At 38.4% G+C, this 22,624-nt stretch overlaps 1 non-coding gene across 1 annotated transcript; it reads right to left on the reverse strand.

Annotated features, from left to right (window-relative positions):
* Positions 1 to 22,306: 22,306 nt before the first annotated feature.
* TRNAR-UCU (transfer RNA arginine (anticodon UCU)) lies at positions 22,307 to 22,378 on the reverse strand. Its single transcript has one exon. It is a non-coding gene; the product is annotated as a tRNA-Arg (tRNA).
* Positions 22,379 to 22,624: the final 246 nt, after the last annotated feature.

Consider the following 22,624-nt stretch of genomic DNA (forward strand, 5'->3'; position numbering starts at 1 on the left):
GCAAAGGCAAAAAGAAAAAAGAAACTTAAAAATGACTTCAGGGAGCTCTGGCACTGTGGGTTCAATAATGCCATCCTGACCAAAAGAGGAAAGAAAGTGTTGTAAATAAGGTATCGGGGGCTGAGAAACATCAAATAGAGTCGAGAGTCTACTCTGGAGGTCACTTTTAAGCAAGCTTCAGTTAGGCATTGCTACCTATCATAACTTGCCAAACCCCAACCAAAATCATTCCTGCCAATCCTAAAGAACACCCAGGGCATTATATAAGATTCTACTAAGGTTCCATGCACTCGGGTAACTTTCCAGAAACCTACAACTTGCAGATGGGTCCCTAGACCAGATAAGCCCTAAAATGCAGAGGGGCCAACCTCTCCATCCCCCTACCCCATATTATTGACAGCCCCTCCCAACATGAAAAAGTTAGAATCAGCACAGCCCAACTACCCCTAAAGAGTGGGAGAAAGCTGGTGATAGTGGAGTTATACAGAGAAGGTAGGGTTTAACAAATGAGTACGATAGCTGAATCATTATATTGATATATTTTAATCACCAGTATCTGGAAGCAGCTAGTAGCAAAAACCTAAAAATGTGGAATTGTAACCTATACCAAACTCTGAAATCTGTTCTACAGCTAATTGTTGTAATGTGATTTGAAATTTATTGCTTTTTTGTATACTTTTTCTTTTCCACAGAAAAGAAAAAAAAATTGATTGTGATAATTTTTTTTTTTTTAAATGACTTCACGGAAGGAAAACATCACATTGCCTTAAAAAGACTACAGCATTTATGGTTGATATTACAACAGAAATGTTGGAAGCCAGAACACAATGGAATGACATCTTTATAACACTGAAAGAGAAAAACAAAAATGAACCTAAGTGTTTTCAAACAAAAATGATGTAGGGGGCGGGCCGCGGTGGCTCAGCGGGCAAAGTGCTTGCCTGCTATGCCGGAGGACCTCGGTTCGATTCCCGGCCCCAGCCCATGTAACAAAAACGGAGAAACAGAATACAATAAAACAAGAAAATGTTTAAAGATGTTTCCCTTTCTTCCTTCCTTCCTTCCTTCTATCCTTCCTTCCTTCTCTCTGTCTTTCCTTTAAAAAAAAAAAAAAAAATGATGTAGGGCTAGAATATAAAAATAATTACTTTGAATTGATAAGAAGAAATATAGAAACCCCCCAAGAAAATAGAGGATATGAATAGAAAGTTTACAGAGGGAAAAAACAAAGGCTAACAAATATCTGAAGAGATGCTCAAAGCCATGTTTAATGCAGAAATCTAATTAACACAAAAAATTAACTACTGTCTTATGCCTACTAGATTAGCATAAGTTAGAAAACTGAATAATGTCAAGTTTTGAGGGAGGAAATCTTTAAATATGTTAAATCTCTTTCACTGCTTTAGTGGATATAGATAGCTGTAAAAACTTTGGAAAATTGCCTGGAAGAATTTAATTAAAAGTAAAATTATGCCTATAAATCTTCAATCTTTCTACTAGGTAGATATGAGGAAATTTTCACACACATCCATAGGAACATGTAAAATATGTTCATTACTGCAGCACTGGCTTGGCCAGGAATTGCAACAAAAGGCCTGCTTTCCAACCATGTAGGATCTGTAAATAAATATGGTGGAATCCCTTCCTGGAATACTCTACAAAACTTAATATCCATTGCTATTTGAATAGGTCCTAAAAAGAGAATGCTGGGTGGTGTGATGGTGCCTTGGTGGCAGAATCCTCCCCTGCCATGCCGGAAACCAGGGTTTGATTCCCAGTGCCTGCCCATGCAAAAAAAAAAAAAAAAAAGAGAGAGAGAGAGAGAGAGAGAGAATGCTGAATGTGGTGGTTTGAAACTCTATGTACCCCCAAAAAATGTGTTCTTAAATTAATCCATTCTTGTAGGTGTGAGCCCATTTAAATAGGGTCTTTAGATAAGTCTACTTCAGTTATGACATGACCCAACTCAATCAGGATGGGTCTTAATTCTGTTACTGGAGTCCTTTATAAGAGAATGAAATTCAGACAAAGAGAGAAAAACACATGAAGCAAGAAGCAGAAACAGAACCCAAAAGAGAAGGAAGAGACTGGGAGATACCACAATGTGCGTTGCCATGTGGCATAGGAACTAAGTATTGCTGACAGTGAGCTCCAGAAAATCATATTCTTTGAAGAGAAAGGAAACCCTTGATGATGCCTTGTTTAGGACTTTCTTTTAGCCTCAAAACCATAAGTTAACAAAGTCTCATTGCTTAAGCCAACCCATGTCACGGTATTTGCTTAATAAGCCTAGGAAATTAAAGCAATATATAATTCAAATACACCATGATGAAGAACAGTTTGGCAGCAACTAGTAAAATTAACCATGTGCATAAACCATATTTAGCAGTTCCATTCTTGAGAACATCAAACTCTTGTACATCTGTACATAGGGACAAGTATGAAGATATTATCACAGCATTGCTTGTCATTGCTCAGAATCAGAAACAATTTAAATGTCCATCAGTAGAGGAAAGGATAAATAAAATCTTATGTGTTCAGTCAAAGTAATATGAAACAGCTGTAAAACAGAATATAGGTCTTAAAAGTTAAATATTAAGTGACTAAATAAAAATTCAGAGCCATGTTTATAAAAACTACAATTATACAAAATTTAAAACACTCATATGAAATAATATCATACATTATGAACACCTACATAATTAAAATTATTTAAAATGGACTGGAAGAATACACAACACAAAGTTTTCCTTGGGGTGAAGGGAAAGGGAAATGAGACTGAAAATGTGAATTAAGAATGAAATTTTTGCTACATCTGCAATGCTTCATTTTGAGAAGAACCTATAAGGCTAGAGGAGAATATGACAAAATGATAACAGTTCCCTGGGAAGATGGCAGCAGCAGTGGCAACAAGTTTTTTAATCTCTCCAAATCACCACATAAAATCAGAGCAACTAAAGAGCAAAACCAAAATCCAATGGAAACTACAGTAAAATTAAATGACAAGGTATCTCCGTGACCCCCAAAATACAAGAGGGTGGGGAAAAAACACCACAGCCCAAAGAACCGCAGGGTATCGTAAACATGGATCAGAATAAACTGTAGTATATAGGCATATATTTGAGTCTAATTCTTGACCGGGGTGTGGTTTACCTTATAATGATATGAAAAATAGAAATTTTCTCATGTGTATGGATAGCGGGAATATAGGTGCTTCTTATATTATTCTTTGTACTTCTGTAGCCTTAAATTTCTTCCCCAAAATACAATAAAATGCGGTAGTGGATGATCACCAAGATATCAAGAGACTGATATACATGATTACCTCAAGGCCCAAATTATAGGCCAGAAAACCCATGTTTCATCCATTTTTCCTGAACCTAGAATGTGAAATTGCCTCTGAGCATGTTTGATAACTATACCACACCTGATAATAAATAGTCTACATAAAGTACTATATTTAGAAATACGGCTCATGTAAGTCTCTTCAATTAGCCAAGAAATTTTAAACATAAATATTAGTAATGTATTGTCATTCATAGACTTACAGATGTTAGATGAATAGAAGATACCATGCAGAGATTTTGTTAACTATTTTTATATTAAGTGATAGAGTTTATGCTAATCTCCTGACACCTTATTCTATGTGCCTCAAATATTAATAAACGTTTACTAAATGAATTCATACTAGGTTTTTTTCATTTTTATTCTAGTTATATATATATATATATATATATATATATATATATATATATATATATATATATATATATATATATATATATATATATATATATATATATATATCTTAAAATTTCCCCTTGTAACCACATTAAAATAATTCAGTTCTTTTAATTACATTCATAATGTTGTACTCCCATCACCACCATCCATTACCAAAACTTTCCCATCATCCCAAATAGAAACTTTTAATATTTTAAGCCTTAACTCCATATTCTCTACTCCCCTTCTAACCTCTGTTTACCTATTCTAAATTCTGACTCTATGGCTTATTCTAATTATTTCATATCAGTGAGATCATAGTTGCTATTTTGAATGGAATTGTTGAGGTTTTCTTTAATTCCTTCTTTCAAATGATCATTACAGGTGTATAGAAATGCTACTGATTTGGGGGTGTTGGTCTGTACCTTGCCAAGTTCCTGAATTTGTTTATTAGTTCTATTTGTTTTGTTGTAGATTTTTCAGGTATATCTGTATGTGTTAGTTTGAAGCTGTTAGATACCCCAGAAAAAAGCCATGTTATTTTAATCCATCCCTGTGGATACAGACCTATTATAGGTGGGACCTTTTGATTAGGTTGCTTCAATTGAGATGTGACTCTCTCATTCAGAGTGAGTCTTGATCTTCTTTCTGGAGTCCTTCATAAAAGGATAAAACACAAACAGAAGCTGAGATATGAAATTCAGAAAAACAAAAGATAAGTTTAAAGAAAAATCCACATAAAGAAAATTCAGAATCAGAAGCAGCAATATCTGGGAGAGAAGAACTAGAAGACATCAGTCATGTACCTTCCTATGTGATGGAGGTGTCCCAAATGCTGGCAGCCTGTTTTCAGAGTCCAGGTATTATCCTGTTGATGCTTTGAGATGGGTAATTTTATGGCCTAAGAACTGTAAATTTTGTTAATAAACCCCCCATTGTAAAAGTCTACTAATTTCTGGTATATTGTATTCTGGCAGCGTTAGCCAACCCAAACACCATGTTTAGAATCATGTCATCTGAAATAGGGAAAGTTTTTACTTCTTCCTTTCCAATTTAAATGTCTTTTATTTCTTTTTCTTGCCTAACTACCTTGGCTAGAAATTCCAGAACAATGCTGAGGTCAAGATTACCTGGATACCAAAGCCAGATAAAGATACCACAAGAATGGAAAAATTACAAACCAGTATCTCTTGTGAATATAGATACAAAAAATAATAAGATAGTAGCAAAGCAAACCCATAAGCATATTTAAAAATTATATATCACAATCAAGTGGGATTTCTCCCAGTTATGCAAGAGTGGTTCAACATAAAATCAATTAATGTAACATACTACATTAACAGAATGAAGGGGAGATTCATTCTACTAAATGGGATTATTGCAGTTGTACTTGCCCAGAGTTTACTTAATGCATCTATTTTTTCTTTTAGCTTTAAAAAAAAAACTGGAGGAACTAGTAAAAGAATAGCAAACTAACACTCATGAGAGAAGAAGGAATGAAATAAAGATTATGGTGGATAAAAATTAAATAGAAAACAAGTGAGAGACAGTGAACATCCCATCTTTGTCATGTTACTGATCTTAGAGGAGAGTTTTCACCATTAAGTCTTTCACCATTAAGGATGATGCTAATTGTTGGGTTTTCATATATGTTCTTTTTTATGTTAAGGAAGTTTCTGTCTATTCCTAGTATTCTAGATGTTTTTATCAAGAAGGTAGACTGGATTTTATCAAATGTCCTTTCTGCATCAATTAATATGACCATATGTTGTTTTCTCCCTTTCATTCTGTTAATGTAGTATATTACATTAATTGATTTTCTTATGTTGAGCCACTCTTGCATAACTGGGATAAATCCCACTTGATTATGATATATAATTTTTTAATATCCTTATGATTTGCTTTGCTACTATCTTATTATTTTTTGCATCTATATTCATAAGAGATACTGGTCTGTAATTTTTCCATTCTTGTGGTATCTTTATCTGGCTTCGGTATGCAGATAATCTTGACCTCAGAGAATAAATTAGGGAGTGTTCCCTCTTTTTCAAATTCTTGGAAGAGTTTGAGTAGGATTGGTGTTAATTCTTGCCATGTTTGGTAAAATTCACCAGTGAAGTCATCTGGTCTTGGGTTTCCTTGCTGGGAGGTTTCTGACTATGATTCAATCTCTAGTCACTGGTTTGTTGAGATCTTATATTTTCTCTTGAGACCATGTAGGTAGTGTATCTGTTTCTAGGAATTTGTTCATTTCATCTAGGCTACTTAACTAGTTGATGTACATTGTTCATATATTTTCATATAGTCCTTTTAATTTCTACAGTGGATATAAAAATGTTCCCCCTTTTCATTTCTGATTTTAGTTATTTGTGTCCTCTCTCTTTTTAACTTCCGGGTAAAGGTTTGTCTTTTCAAAAGAAATAACTTTTAGTTTTGTTGTTTCTGTACTATATTTTTTCGTTTTCTATTTAACTTTTCTCCACCATAATCTTTGTTATTTCATTCCTTCTTCTCTCATAAGTGTTAATTTGCTATTCTTTTACTAGTTCCTCCAGTTTTATTTTAAAGCTAAAAGAAAAAATAGATCTATTAAGTAAACTCTGGGCAAGTGCAACTGCAATAATCCCATTTTGTTAAATGCCACCAGGTGATAACCATGGAGGATGCAGAAACAATTTGAAAGGGAGCATTAAACAGTGGTTTGTTTAGCTGTGAACTGAAACTATAAAGCATCTGGAAAAGCAGGTCTGATACCTGTTCAGATAAGTGTGCAAGAGCTGGTTTCACTAGTTCTCTTATGGTGACTGTATCCCCTGTCAAATGAACCCACCCCAAAAGGACGTAGAGAAGTAGATAAAGGACATTTGAAAGATAGAAATTCTCCACATGGCATTGTTACACTGTAGTGGGACCCATGTATACAGATTCCATTCTGTCTTTAAAAAGGTCCAAAATACTAACACCAGGAAGTGGCTGGGAGGTCATTTAGAGGAAAATTTTATAATCTTTGACCAAAGTTATTTCTATTATGCTTCACATTCAGTAATTGACCTCAAAGTAAATAATACTTTTGCTACATTATGGAATTATTTTACTAAAAGGCGTACTTATCACTATTCAAATTGGTTGGCCTAGTTGGCTAGTTATTAGAGTGTTCAACAGTCCCCATTTTTGACCATTTTTATTATTGTCAAATTTTGGAAAATCCGCCCTAAAATTTCCAGGATCGAATCAAGCATGGATCTGGGTAAACATTCCCTAGAACAAAGAGATGATATATCTGTTCTTAATTTCATCTAAGTTTTAAATTTTTCTCTATTCACAAAAGAATTAAAGTTTCTACTTATGTGAATACTGACAATTCATACAATGGTCTCCTATGGATTCAGAAGGAAGAACGGCTTTCCACTGCAGTCTGTTCATCATATGGAATAAATTTTAAGGGAAGGAACAGAAGATCCATATTTCTTGTTGGAACTATTTTTCCTCTTGTTAAAGGGTTTTTCTCAGACTCCAGATTTCTTCTGAATCAACACTGACCCAATCACAAGTTTGGGAACATTGCTTCTGAGGAGACATCCTAATGAGAAGTCAGTTCATTTGGAAAAAGAGTTACCTTAGTCCCAGCTTCTTCATTCTAATATTGCAACTGTCACATAGAGAAATAAGCCAAATACCTAAACACTCATGTTCACCAGAGGAAAAAGTTTGGTAAAACTTTTACAAAAAATCAACCAATAGAATGTAAAACATGGAAAACTCAGATAGGGCTATGTAAGGCATTTTTTGCTTTTTTTTTTTCTTTGCTTAGAAAGGAGTTATATGTAAACTTTTCTTGTTATTTTTTTCTCCATTCTTCTATGTCCAAAGTTGAAGGCAGGTTATATTATAGGGTCCATCACATCTTCTGAAATGAAGAACCACTTATTCCAGTCTTCTTCTGGCATTAGTAGCATGGAAAACCAAGTCTCAAGTGCTATATAAGACTCCGCCTAGAAGGATGACATAATTTGGAATATAGCAGTCTTTCATACTAAGGAGGTAAATGAGGTTTTGACAACTGAACTCAAATATGTTTGTGTTCTCTTACCACCCTTTCACTAAACCCAAGTGTCCATTCACAGGTTAGCTTCTGTACAATGTGATCCCTCCTAGGAGAATGGAAAAAAAAAAATTAAATACCAAATGTCCAAAGACCTCTGAGAAACGTAGCACAGCATCCTTCTTTAGGAGAAAAATCCCTCACCTCATCTAAAAATGTGGATTTACACATGCAAAAAAAATGTATAACTCTACAGAGGCTATGATGGTTTATTCACACAGGAAATAAACCTCAAGATAGCTTGTCATTATGCTTGTTTATCACATCAAAGGTTTAGCTGAAAAATTGGACCTTTGTCCTTAGTCAGTAAATTTATGTCATGGAATGAGTTAGGATTTAGATATATAAATACATAATTTTTAAATATCTCTTTCATTTCAAATTGGAGCATATATTTGCAATTTACTGCCTCAGTATCTGTGCTTTTTATGATAGTGACTAAGACTCAAAGACTATAAAAAACCTGAAATCATCCATTCTTGCTATTTAATCTTCCTGTTTGGAACAGAGGGTAAAAGATTTCCACACACCATCAGGTAAGCACCTGTTTCAACTTAAACAGATTCAAGTTTGCAAAATAATTTCTCTAAAATTAATCAAATAGCCACAGAAAACCCATGTCAATTGCTTCTTTCTCCCTGGAAAAGTGGGCAGGGTGTCTGCATCAGAGACGCTTTGCTGTGCTGAATATGAGAGATGGAACAAAAAGAAAAGTGGCTTTTTTCATTCCAAATCATGGAGGCAAAAGGTAAAAAAAGAAATATCCACATTTCAAGAACAGGAAAATTGGCCAGATAAAAGAAGCATTACTATCCACTCTGAGACAATATAGAAATATCTGAAAATATGTGCCAAGTCCTGAGTTCAGAATTTTGTTTTCTTTTCAAGATGAAGAAAATATAAAAGCACCTAGAGGTCAAGGAAAGTGTTCTTCATGTCATGAAGAACCCCCATGGCCCAACAGACTCATTCAACTGCCCAAGGGCTGACCCGTCCCCAGCCCCAGAAGCTGGCTAACTGTGGAGAGCCGCCTCCCAGGTTGGGCCTAGTGGTCGTGCTGCAGCCTGCTCTAGAGTTCCCCCCGCCCATCGAGTGAGTCAAGATGGCGCCCGCATCCTGTTTCCGCGTATGACGTACGCGCCCACCAACCCTATCTTCCAATCACCTCTGTATACGTGGCACTAACCCATTGGGTTTGGATTTTGTATATAAAGGCGTTACCCGGACGGGGAGAGGAGACGACCCATAGGGAGCCGTACCTGACGGCCGCATAGAGGTTGTTCCCCCGCGGGGTATCTTGTCCCGCGTGGAACCTGTAACAGAGAATGCAAGCTTAACTCCAGTAAAGGTCTGTGCTCACAACCGTTGCGTGCCTCGAACCCGTGTTTATCACTCGAGTCGGTTTGCCTGCGCCTGTCTCTTTCTCCCCTCCTGTTCCCTTCGCCGGCCGGGGATCAGAAGCCGAACGAGACGGCTGCGGACAAGTGGTGGCCCGTACGGGGCACCTCCTCGAACCTCCCTCCTGCGAGGAGCGCTGTGCTGTCCTTTCTCGAGCTGGTGAGGACGCGCATCCTGAGTTCGCGGCGGACTTTCCACGCCTGATCACCGTGGGAAGGTGAGTACTTCTTATTACGTGAGAGTTAAGGGCTGCGGGCGTTCAGGTAGCCCCAGTGACTCGGAAGAGCTCTCCGAGTGATTAAAGACAGTGCCGACTGCAAGCATGGGGCAGTCAGGAAGTTCACCTTTATTACCCCCTTTAAAAACCCTTTTGAAGCAGCGGGGCATCTCAGTTAAGAAGAGTTCCCTCCTGCGGTTCCTTGACGATGTTGTTACCTTTGCCCTTTGGTTCGCCCATTCCGGTAGCCTCAGTCTGCCCTCTTGGTTAAAACTTGGTAATGACATAGAACGGGCGCGCCGGACGGGCCTTTGTATGGACCCGATCCTGGTCCCTATATGGGAGACCGTTCGTGCTTGTCTTGAGGCAGAAACTGCTACGGGCCTTAGTCCATTCCCTGCCCTGCTAGAGGCACGGCACGCGCTTCAGGAAACTCGGTCGGCTTCGTCTGCAGACGGCTCCTGTAAGAGTGAGCCGCCAACTTGCAAGCCGCCAGAGTCAGACGTTAGTTCGGACGACTCTGACTCGGAGTCAGATAGTAATGAGACCGAGGGTGCAGACGCGCCTCCGCTGATCGATTGGGGGAGGCCCCCTGTCTCACCCACGCAGCCTTCCGCCCCGCCAGCGCCTGCTGCAGGGACGCGGCGGCTTCCGGTGAATGGTTTTGGTGATCTCGCCAAAAACCCTCACCACGGGCTCCCTCTGGTGGCCGAATCAGGTAATTACAGTGGCTGCTCTCCAACTTCTAAGCGCTTGTTAAAAGGAATGGGATATGTCCCCGGCAAAGGCTTAGGAGCCTCATTGCACGGGCGCGCAAGGCCTATACAAGCTGTCTCCAATTCTGACAGACGAGGCCTGGGTTTTTCCTAGGGGCCACTGAGGAGAGATTCCCACCCACACCTATAAAACTAAAGTGGAAGACCAGTACCCCGGTGTGGGTGCCTCAGTGGCCCTTACCAAAAGAAAAAGCTGTCAGCATTGCATACTCTAGTGTCTATACAGCCAAAAGAGAGCCATATCATTCCCTCCACATCGCCTTGGAACACACCCGTATTCGTCATAAAAAAGAAATCAGGCAGATGGAGATTGTTACATAATTTAAGAGCCGTTAATAATTGCATGGAGTCCTTAGGACCTGTTCAGATGGGGTTGCCCCTTCTCTCAGCTCTGCCAGAGCATTGGTCTATTTTCATCTTAGACATCAAAGACTTACTAAAGAAACAGAAAGGGGGAATAGGTCACGGCCTGTCCCCAAAGGCTCAACTGTCTGTAGCCTTATTTACATATAATTTTTTAAATGAAAATTCACTAGGAATGACACCTGCTCTTCAGCACACTACTCCGAGTCCTCCACATAGAGGTCTAGTCCGTTGGAAGGATGTCCTGTCAGGACAATGGCAAGGCCCTGACCCAGTGCTCAGCTGGGCCAGAGGCTCTGTTTGTGTTTTTCCCCAGGAGCCAGGACGTCAACCAGTGTGGGTTCCGGAAAGACTGGTGAGAACCGTGACACCGCCCGGGGGCGCCGAGAAACTGCTGCCCGACAAGTCAGCAAGCTTTCGACCTGAACCATCAGGCCCGGTCTCCAGCCCTACTGATGATGGCGACGACCGAAAAGATGACAACAACAGTGCAAGTGACCCTCCGACCGAGTAGAAGAGAAACTAGCTTTAACCCCACTTTTCCCACTACGAGCTACTGTGGGACCAAGTCACCTCATGGTTCTCTTGGCCCAGGTTGACCACTTGGATTCTTTTAGCAGTGGGACTTTTAGTAACTCTGCTCATTGTTAAATGTTTGTTAGAACGCTTGTTCCAGACGCAGCAACAGCTACGCGTCACCACTATGTTGGCTATGTCACTTGCCCCTGATGCTCCTGGCGACACCCGCACCGTAGCCCTGTCCTCCCCCCCACTGCGTGGCCCGTCACGGCCACTCAAGGCGGGACGCTCGAAAGTAAGGTCTGCTGCAAAGCCCATGGCTGTGTCCCGGGTATAAAAGGCGGCACCAGATGTCATAATTTTGGTCTTAGGATGATCTCTAAGGCAGAGTCACGGTCCTGGCCAGACTAGACTCCGGCCATTGCACAGAGACATCTAGTGACACTCTCGACTCTGGTTGCCGCTCTCCTGAGCCCCGCTTAGCCCAGTTGCGAGGCGAAGCACTGCAGGGAGAGTCACGTTGTTTCCAGTTCACGGGCTCTCCGGTCTCTATATGAGGAGGCATTCTGGTTGGTGCCTAGCAAGCCTAGTCCAGACTCCCCAAAGCACCAAAACAAGTAGTGGGCTAATCAAGCTCACGGGAGCTCACTCATCAATGGAGACACTGGGTCTAAGAAAGGGTCTACGGACCAAAAATAATAAAAAAGGGGGAGATGTGGAGAGCCGCCTCCCGGGTTGGGCCTAGTGGTCGCGCTGCAGCCTGCTCTAGAGTTCCCCCCGCCCATCGAGTGAGTCAAGATGGCGCCCGCATCCTGTTTCCGCGTATGACGTACGCGCCCACCAACCCTATCTTCCAATCACCTCTGTATACGTGGCACTAACCCATTGGGTTTGGATTTTGTATATAAAGGCGTTACCCGGACGGGGAGAGGAGACGACCCATAGGGAGCCGTACCTGACGGCCGCATAGAGGTTGTTCCCCCGCGGGGTATCTTGTCCCGCGTGGAACCTGTAACAGAGAATGCAAGCTTAACTCCAGTAAAGGTCTGTGCTCACAACCGTTGTGTGCCTCGAACCCGTGTTTATCACTCGAGTCGGTTTGCCTGCGCCTGTCTCTTTCTCCCCTCCTGTTCCCTTCGCCGGCCGGGGATCAGAAGCCGAACGAGACGGCTGCGGACAGCTAACCGTGGCACACCTCATTCCACCATCTTTGCTCCTTCCAGCTCCTCCCGTTTTAAACTTAGGTCTCTGATCTTAAATCCAACTTATTTTTATATGTAAGCAGTTGAAGCTATAAATTTCTGTCTTTGTACTGTTTTTGCTATCTTCTATAACTTTTGGTACATTGTTTTTTCATTTTCATTTGCCTCAAGATATTTGCTAATTTTGCTTATGATTTGCTCTTTAACCACATGGTGTTTAAGACTGTGTTGTTTGTTGTCCACATTCTTGTGAATTTTCCTTTTCTCCCTCTGTTACTGATTTCTAGCTTCATTCCTTTGTAGTCAAAGAAGCTAGATTGTATGATTTCACTATTTTTAAATTGTGATTTGCCTTGTGACCTACCATGTGGTCTATCCTGGAGAATGATCCATGTGCATTTGAAAAGAATGTGTATTCTGTTGTTGTCGGGTGGAGTGTTTTATAAATATCTGTTAGGTCTAGCTGGTTTACAGTACTGTTCAACTCTTCTACTTCTCCGGTGATTTTCTGTCTAGATGCTCTCTATATTATTGAAAGTATGAAAGTCTTTCACTGTTAATGTAGAACTATTTCTCTCTTTAAATCTGCCAGTATTTGTTTCATATATTTTGGGACTCTGCTGTTCAGTGCATATATATTTATAATCATTATATCTTCTTGTTGAAATGACCAGTTTATCAGTATATAATGACTTTCTTTTTCCCATATAACAATTTTTCACTTAAAGTCTACCTGAGCTCTCTTTCGGCTATTACTCATATGAAATATATATTTTTGCAATCCTTTCACTTTAAACTTACTTATGTCTTTGAATTTAAGGTACTGGTATTTATAATTACACATATAAGATATAATGTGTATAATTTACCAGAGGTCTTTATTTCTTTATGCTAGTGTTCTTTCTTTCAGTATGAAGAACATTGTTTAGCCTTGCTTATAGGACATGTCTAGTTGTCAGCTTTTGTTTATCTAGATATGTCTTAATCTTTCCCTCACTTTTGAAAGAAAGTCTCACCAGACAAAGAATTATTGGTTGGCAATTTTTTTTTTCAGCACTTTCAAATATTTGAACCCATAGCCTTCTTGCATCCATAGTTTCTAATAAGAAATTGGCTCCTAATCTAATTGGGACTCCCTTGAACATAGCATGCTACTTGTCTCTTACAGCTTTCAGAACTCTCTCCTTGTCATCATAGTCAATATTTTGTTATGTATGTGTTGGGACATGTTTTCTTCAAGTTTATCCTGTTTGATGTACTCTGGATTTCTTTGATGTGCATATATTCATGTCTTTTGCTAAGTGTGTGAACTTTTCTGCTGTTATTTCTTTGAATATTCCTTCTGCCCCTTTCTCTCTTTCTTCTTCTGGGACACCCAAATTGGTATAGTTTATAGTGTCCAAAAGTCTCTTAAGATATTTTCACTTTTGCCATAATCTTTCCTTTCTGCTCTTCCACCTGACTGATTTCAATTGTCTTTGAGTTCTAATTGCTCTGCTAGCTCCAATATGCTGAAGTAATCCTAGGAATTTTTCATTTCAGTTATTATGAACTTCCATTCCAGTAGCTCTGTTTGGTTTATTTTAAAAATTTCTATCTCTTTATTGAGATTCTTAAACCGTTCATTTCTTGTTTTCCTGATATCCTTTAGTTCTTTCTCTGTATTTCCCTTCATCTCATTGAGCATATTGAAGATCATCTTTTACAAGGTCTTTGTCAAGTATATCTAGTCTGGTTTTCTCGTTGATGTTTCCTGGATTTTTATCTTTTTCCTTTGAATGGGACACCATTTTCAGTTTTTTTTGTCTTATAGTCTTTTGTTGCATGTTGTACAATTTAATATTTTAAAATGTTAACTCTGGGATTTATTCCCCATGATGTCTGTTTCTTGAGTTTCTATATGACAGAGATTTTTTTTTTAATTTTTTTTTGAGTGTTAGGAGCTAACAAAACCAAGCAAACCCTAAGCAAAAAAAAAAAAAAAAAAAAAAAAAAAACCTTTTATGGCTTTGCATTGCCTGGTACTCTCTGTCAGAATTCAGTCCTCCTATCAGGAAGGTCGACCCAAGGTGAATGCAAAGTGTCTTCTGAGCCTGTGTCTTGCCCGGGGCTTATGCCTTTCGGTGGCCTTAGTAGTTCTCTTATTTACAGGAATTCTAAGGCCTCTCTACTTCCCAGGAAAAGAACTTCTTTTTCCAGATTTTCCACTGCAGGACCTAGAGTGGGTAAACCTTTACCCTTTACCCTGCCTCAATTATTTCTTATACTGCTTTCCTTGTCTCAAGCTGCTTTTGTCTGGGGGGCAAATTCTGGGAGGGGGCAGGGCATGCCAGAGTACAGCTTCCCAAGTCAGGGTTTCACAGCCAGGATGATGCCAGAGACCCAAAAAGGGAGCAACACTGGGCTCCAAACTGCCCTGGGAAGGTGGTGAGGGAAGGGCCAGGAAGGATCCCAAGAGCTTCTCCCAGGGTTCCCCAAAGCTGTGCTTTCTTGACTTGCCACCTGCCCAGCAAATATAGTCCTTTAACCGTCCTCTGCAGCTCTGAGTAAGCAAACTGTCTGAAGTCTCCTCCACTGCCTTTATCTACCATGGGTTGGAACAATGGCTGCTTTCAAAACTGGATGCTGGACCTTCAGCATCCCAATGTAGCTAACCGAAAGGAGTGACCTGCCATCACACCATAACTGCTACCAACACTGCCCACCCCCAGATTTTGGAGAACTGGATTTTCATGCCCCCTATGCCAGGGGATAGACCATGTTGCTGCCTGCTGTGAGAGTAGGGCATGGGTAACAGTAAGCTCCATGAGAAGAGTGCAATTTATTGGTATTTATTGTAGTTTACCAACCTTTTTATCTCCGTTCCTCCCTTGATGCTATACAGTGTTCTACTGGGCTCTGTGGTTTCAAAATAGTTTATTCAGACTGCTCCTGGCTGTGCAGCAGTTGTACCAGCAGAGGGACTGATTCCAGGAGCTTCCTACTCCACCATCTTCCCACAATTGTTTCCTCCTTGTGTTTTGTTGCTTACGTACTAATTTCACATATAGTATTACATTTGATCTCCCCAACATCTTTAAAATAATTTATTTATATACACTTACTACTAATTTTTCACTCTAACTTGAGAGGTTACATAAGAAGTTTGTGGAAGAAAGAAAATCTAAACTTAAGCATTATCTTTCTCTAAATGTAGACTTCTTGCCACTCATCTTAAAGCACTGATTTTCTGAATCTGGAGAATAGTCCAGGGTATTTTGCAATTAAACCCATGGATTTAACCTCATTAACTTAATGTTCTAACTATGTTAATTAAACTAAGAGACAAGCATGATTAGGCATTGAATTCTATCTGAAGAGCATAAAGGGTTCTAGAGAAATCTTTTCTCCTGCCTGTAAACTCATCAAACATTACTAGGCAACCAAAGGAAACAAAAGTAATAAGAGGAATGGAGAGCTTATTTTGTTTGTCAAAAGCCTGAACTAATTTCAGAGAAGTACATTTCCTTAGGAACCCTAAGGCTGAAGGTTAGTTGATAGGATATTAATAAGAATATTGACATAGATAACAAAAATTCTGTTTGGCTAAAGACAGAATGTTTAGGAGTACCAGATCCCAGTACTTTGCCATGTAACCTCTGAGTGCTTAATAATAGCCAGCTGATTCCAATCATATATATGAGTGTTTGTAACATCAACCTATCAGTGCTAACCATGTTGTTTTCAGTCCACATAAGAAATAAAAGCGAGTACTAAAGAGAAACATTAGCATGAATTGTGATGCCTTACTCACACAAGCCCTCCTCATTTTAATTGCCTTCTTTTTAAGAGTATCAGTTATCTATAAGCTATTTCTTCAGTGTTATTTTAATGAAAATTTACTAAGCAAAATAATCTCTGCATATCTATTGATCCCTCACAAGGAACACTGTGAAACCAATTCAAATAATCATTTCAACAAATACGTATTGATGTACTAATAGTGCCAAGCCTTGACATGGATACAATATATACCAAAATAAGTATTAGATGAAACTCTTTATCCTCAGTAGCTCACAATCTATGCAGCACAGAAAACCAAATAATTATGATACAATGCACATGCGTTCTTACCCGTGCTTTTGAAAATATCTTTTCTCTGCACCTTCCTATGCCCCATAGTCCTGCAAAGATCCAGACTCTCTGAGGGCATAGATGGGGATATGTCTAATTTTATACTGGGGCAGGGAGTTTCAGAGACGTTTCTAGAAATTTAACATTTCAGCTGACGCCTTCTGAATTTTATGTTAGTTCCTTCAAACAATTTAAAACCTATATCACCTCTTGGCAACTTAAGATATTTACTATTTTTTAAAATAGATTATTTTAACTCAGTTGGATTTGTCCATTGAATCACCGTGAGTTCTGCAGGCCACATGTAAAATAAATTAACTCAAAGTAAATGCGGTAGATTAAATTATGTTCCCCCTCAAAGATATGTTCTTAAACTTAATCCACATTCCTGTGGGTATGAATTTATTTATAATTTATTTATAACTAGGACTTCTTAAACATATTAGTATCAATCGAGATATGGCCAACTGAATCAGAATGGACCTTAATCCATATTACTGGAGGCCTGATAAAGAGAAGTAATCAGAAGCCAGAAGAATCAGAAGGCTACAAGGAAGAGCCAGAGATGGAAGTCAGAAGAAAACAGAAAAACAGACGTAAGGAGACAGATATTTCCATGTGATAGGAGGCAGAGATGCAAGTTAAGAAACCCTAAGGCCTGAGGCAAGCTCCCACCAGAATGCTACAGATGTCGAGAAGAAAGCGTGGTCTGCCACTGCCTCGATTCTGGACTTACTGCCTCCAGAACCATGAGACAACTAAATGCGTATTGTCATGTCAACCCATCGTGTGGTATTTTTCATAGTGGTCTGGCAAACTAAGACAGTAAATTAGGTAAAATAAAAATAATTAATTTGAAGAGATGTAATCATATAGAACTCGAGCAAATTAGATGGACCAGGCCTTGGAAAGGATAGGAACCAAAAAATATCTGCAGAGCCAAAATTGAAGTCTTGTCTCCTGATGTATTTTTGTGTTGCGCTGGGCATTGCCCTCTCAACCTTCTCTATATTGCGAACTTCATTTAAAACCATGATCAAGTATTTCCTCTTCTAACAATCCTACTAGAGACCTTGCTACTCTCCTTCCATGGACTGAGACTTAGTACACACAGGTCAGCATCATAGACTCTTTGTGTATGGTCCAATGATTACTATGTGCTTCTCTTTCTTTCTCTTTTTGAATGAGAGTATATATTGCTGTTACCTCTCTATGCTTCACTTTAGTATACTGAGTATGTGAGGAGCAAATGGCTTGTCTTTTCAGTTCTTGAGTATTTGGATCAAGAGATATTTCACCAGAAGAACCTCATCCATACTGACATCTGATTATACTCATGAGATCATGGACTTCTTAATTGATTCTGTGATTGGATGAGCGTATTTTGCACATGTTAAAGATATGAATCATTGGGCCTCAGGGTGGACTTTGTTCAATTGTTACCAAAGTGGAAACCAATGAATCACATATTACTGTAACCATACTCATGTGAGATCTCCTCACCCATGGGATTAGCCATTTGATTTGCTTTAGCCAGTGTAACTCCAGCAAATGCCACGCAAGCCAAGACTTGATAAACATTTGCACATTAGGACTTTTAGAACATTCTTGTCACTGTGTGAAAAAACCCAGTCTAGCTTTCTGGAAGTAGAGAAATATCAAGCCATCTTAATGTCTTGCTGAGTCCACTCCAGCTGGGTGCAGCTGCATGAATGAACCCAGATGAAAGCAGCAGCAGAACTCTCCAGCTACCGGCTTAGGGACCAATGTCATTTTTTCTGAAACCCTTATCATGCCTAATCAATGCTGAGAAATAGTAAACATTCTTTTATTATTGGTTAATTGATAGACTGACCCATCTGTCTCAGCTCTTTTTCTTCAAGCAATACTTTGGTTTTTAAAAGTTTATGTATCCATAGATATAGGGCATTTGAGAAAAGATTTTTAGAGAACTAGGAGTTTTGTTTTTTTATTCTTGGGTCTTTGGTACCACTAAAACGGGCATTTCATTTTGAAATTTTATCTTACCTTCCGTTTTTAAACATAGTATTAATATATAGAAAAACAGGAAGCTCTTTAAAAATCTTACATCTTAAATCAAGTCTAAAATCACTGAACTATGTATACTCATGTTTAATGCTTGGTATTTGCCTTAAATACCTGGATTTGTCCTGAACAATGTTCTGCCAGAGCTAGGGGGCAGAGATAGTGGGATAAAAGAATACCCATGCTAAAATGCTACAGACTCCTGCTCTTTTTACAAAGATTTAGTGTTTTTTCTTGAACAAATGCTTCTCAATATACTGTAAATTTTTACATTATTTTCTAGCGTTCAAAAGTAGTTTTTGATGATTTTGCTATATTTTATCATTGCTTTTTGGGGAGAGGATTTGCTGAGCTCCTCACAGCCACTCTGGAAGTCCTTTCCCCCATTACTTCAATTTTCAGAGACTATTGTAAATAAGAATTTACAATAGTCTTACTAATTTCCAGGCAATCTACCATTATTTGCTTCATTAGATCCGTCTATATTACAATGTACATTATTATTTACTACTATTTTCTTTGTTCTTTCCCTAGCATTAGAATACCTTTCTGCTTCATTTGTTTTGTTTGTTTTATTTAAAGAATCCTCACTCAAGTATTTTTTCCTCAGATATGGTGTATGAATTATATACTCTATATCCTTAGGCCTCAGCACCAACCAGAAGTATTGTGCACATGGGTGCAAAAATTCACCAGGGAACTTTAAATTTAGTGGGTGCCCTGTCATAGAAGCTATCATTCCCATGCAAGTGGGTTTGCCCAAGGTTTCCTACAGAACCATAAGCTAGGAAAATGCTGCACCAATCCTAAATAGGAATAAGAAAAAACAATTACTCCCCCAGGGACATACTAGGAAGTAAATTAAACTACACATGAAAAACAGAGCCACCTTCAAGAAATAGGGACCTCATTTGCTAGTTTTGGGGACAAGCCGAAATTCATGTTTGTGTGCAAGATGAAAAGACCTGATTCAGAAACTAAGCTAAAAATTTGTTTAGAATTTGTAAAATTTCTGATGCTTAATTAGAGGTAACCCAATATTAACTCACAGAGAGGGTCTTATTATCCACAACACTAAAACACTCAAAGTGAAAACAATGTCCAGGGAAGATAAGTTCATAGACAAAACTTCTAAGATATATGAGGAGTCCAATACTAATAATACAGACCTCAGATTAAAAATATGAAAAGCACTTATAGCAAATAGAACAATTTGAAAGATTACTGAAAATAAGTACAGTTAATATGCTTATAAAGATATAAGACGGCATCAACTCCTAAAACAACAATAGAAAATTATGAGGGAAAAGAGTCGGATTTGGAAAGTATCCAATACATACTTGATATAAAAGATAATAACTAAAATGAAAAATGTTCTCCACAGACTCAACTTTATATGAGACATCTCTGAATGGAGAATTAATTAATTGAAATTGAAATTTCTAGGAAATCACCTAGAATACAAATAAAGAGATTAGGTGGAAGAAAATGTGAAAAAATAATCAGGAAGAACACACATTACCAGCCAAACTCCAAACTTGTATGTTCAACTGCCTACTCAATATTTGCACTTAAATGTCTAATGGATAGCTCAAATCCAAGATGTTTTAAATTGAACTCCTGAATTTTCCACCAAAAACTGTTCTATTCACCACCTTACCCATACCAGTTGGTGCTATTTCTATCCTTCTAGTTACTCAGGTCAATTACCTTGTTGTAATACTAATTTCCCTTTATTTTCATACCTTAAGTTCAATGCATCATCAACATTTTGATTCTAATTTCAAAATAAATCCAGTATCTCATCACTTCAAAACATCTCCACTAGTATCTACCTGGTCTGAGCAACTGTCATCTCTTACCAGGACGACTGCAACGGTTCCCTGTCTGGTTTTCCTGCTCTATCTCTGCCCCACTATAGTCTCCTCTCAGCCCCAAGGCTAATTGATCTCTTTAAAACATAATAGGAATTCTGTTACTCTTTTGCTCAGAATCTGATAATGGCATTTCAATCAGAGTGAAAAACCAGAACCCCAGCAATGGCCTGCAAGCGTATATATAGTCTGCCCCCTACCTGCACACACTACCATCTTTCGAACTTATCTCCTACTCCTCTCCCGCTTGCTCACTTCTGCTCCAGGCACACTGGGATCCTTGCTATTACCTTGCTATTATCAAGTGTGATGTGTTCTTTGGGTCTTCTTTCAAGCTGTTCTTCTGCCTGGAATATTAATTCTCCAAATAGGCACGCACCTCTATTTTCCTCACCAAATGTGGATAACCATTCCAACGTCATTTTTGAATGAAGCCTCCTTCGCTATGTTATTTAAAATGCACTCCACCCTCCATCTCAAACACAATGGCTAACAAGATCACACATTTAATAAATACTAACTATTATATGATTTTTTTGGTAAAATGGATTTATAGACAATGATGACATGCTAAAGTGTTCTTTGAAAATTGTTGCTTTTTGACATATATTTCACAATAAAAAATGTTTTAAAAAATGTTAAATTGAAAAAACCACTCCATTTCAATCAATTCTTTGAGTTATTTAGGACACATATAATGCCATATTATATTGTTTGTAGAAGATCAAGGATGATAAAAGGCACAATTAACTTACTCTGGGTAGAGAAACTTGCACCAAACAAGTTATTTGCAGACTGTATGGGGAGGAGAAGCTGCGGGCTGTGAGCTTGGTCAGCCCCAAGAGATATAAACTCAAATGCCAGCAGGGGCTGGGCTTGCAAAATAAATGTGTGAACTGGATAGTAATACACTACTAAATGGGGGCCTGTGCCAAACAAGTACAGGCCCAGTAAAGAAAATCAAACACATCATCCCTGACTTATAATTCCTTATAGTATGTGATTCTTGACTTTGTTCCATTAGAAACTGGCATGTCAGTTGACCTACTGTTCCTATTAAGTTTTATGATAGCCTAAGATCATTTTTAATTAATTAATTTTTGGTGGGGGAATCACTGAGATATCATTTAATACATTAAAAGATTAACACCCCTGCTTCTGTGCCTCATAACTAAAAGAGACACTTACACACTCTGAGAGTGCGCCCTTTGGTTCTAAAAATAAATTCAATGCTTGAGCTTGATCAGGAATTTGGGATTCCAAGTCCTTCTCATAGGCTTCAACTGTGATTTTGCTTGTGTGCAACTCAGACTCATGCAAAAAAAAATATTCCTGGAAGTGATACTTAGATCTCTTACCATATGGTTTGCACATGCATTTTCTCCATGCATGGCTAATTCAAGGGCATGAGAAAACATATGCAAATGCTATTGGGCATAGAAATTTAGACATTTCTTTGAAATGTTGACCTTTAAATGCTTAACACCTGTAGTTTACAAGATATGATAACATCTCAGAAAACTACAAATCTTCATTGTAAATATAAGTGGAAATGGTCCTCTCTGGAAAGGGAAGGAAATCACTTCCTCTCTACACAGAGGTGGTCTTAACCAGGCAAATTTGGAATGGGAATATTTTTCCTTCCCAATGTGTTTATTTCCTTTTAGAGAAGACAAGAGAGTTGACTTAAATCACCACCAGAAATAAAATATCCGTCATCCTACAACTTCAACATAAATTATAAAGAAATAAAATATAATGTCTCAAGATTGGGTCTCACACAACAAAAATGAAATAAATGCCATCAGTTCTATTTTTCACATTATATGATCAATTTTAAGTGTCTATTATCCTGAATATATAAATATAGTGCTTTTTACTCATTTAACCTGAAGCAGATAAGGAAAAACAATTAGTTGAGAATATAGGAAATCTGTGACACTACAGCTGTAATTTTTTGGGGGATGGGGTGGTGCATGGTCTGGGAATTGAACCCAGGTCTCCCGCATAGAAGGCGGGTATTCTAATCACTGAAATACCCATGCACCCTGTAATTTTAATAATTAAAATTTTAATGAAAATTTGCTGAGTCAAGTAGGACAAACCATTGAATTTTCTGTGCCTCTGTTCATTCATCTGCAAAATGAGTTAATACTACCTCAGGACATTATAAGGATCACATGAAATAATGTAAATCGTTTGCTTTTGTTTTATTTTTAATTATGAGGCATTGTCTATCAGCTAACCTCAAGTGGAGTTAGATTAACCTGGGGTTAAATCCTGATTTATCA

The sequence above is a fragment of the Tamandua tetradactyla genome, chromosome 21 (assembly GCF_023851605.1).
Source record: "Tamandua tetradactyla isolate mTamTet1 chromosome 21, mTamTet1.pri, whole genome shotgun sequence".
Lineage (NCBI taxonomy): Eukaryota > Metazoa > Chordata > Mammalia > Pilosa > Myrmecophagidae > Tamandua > Tamandua tetradactyla.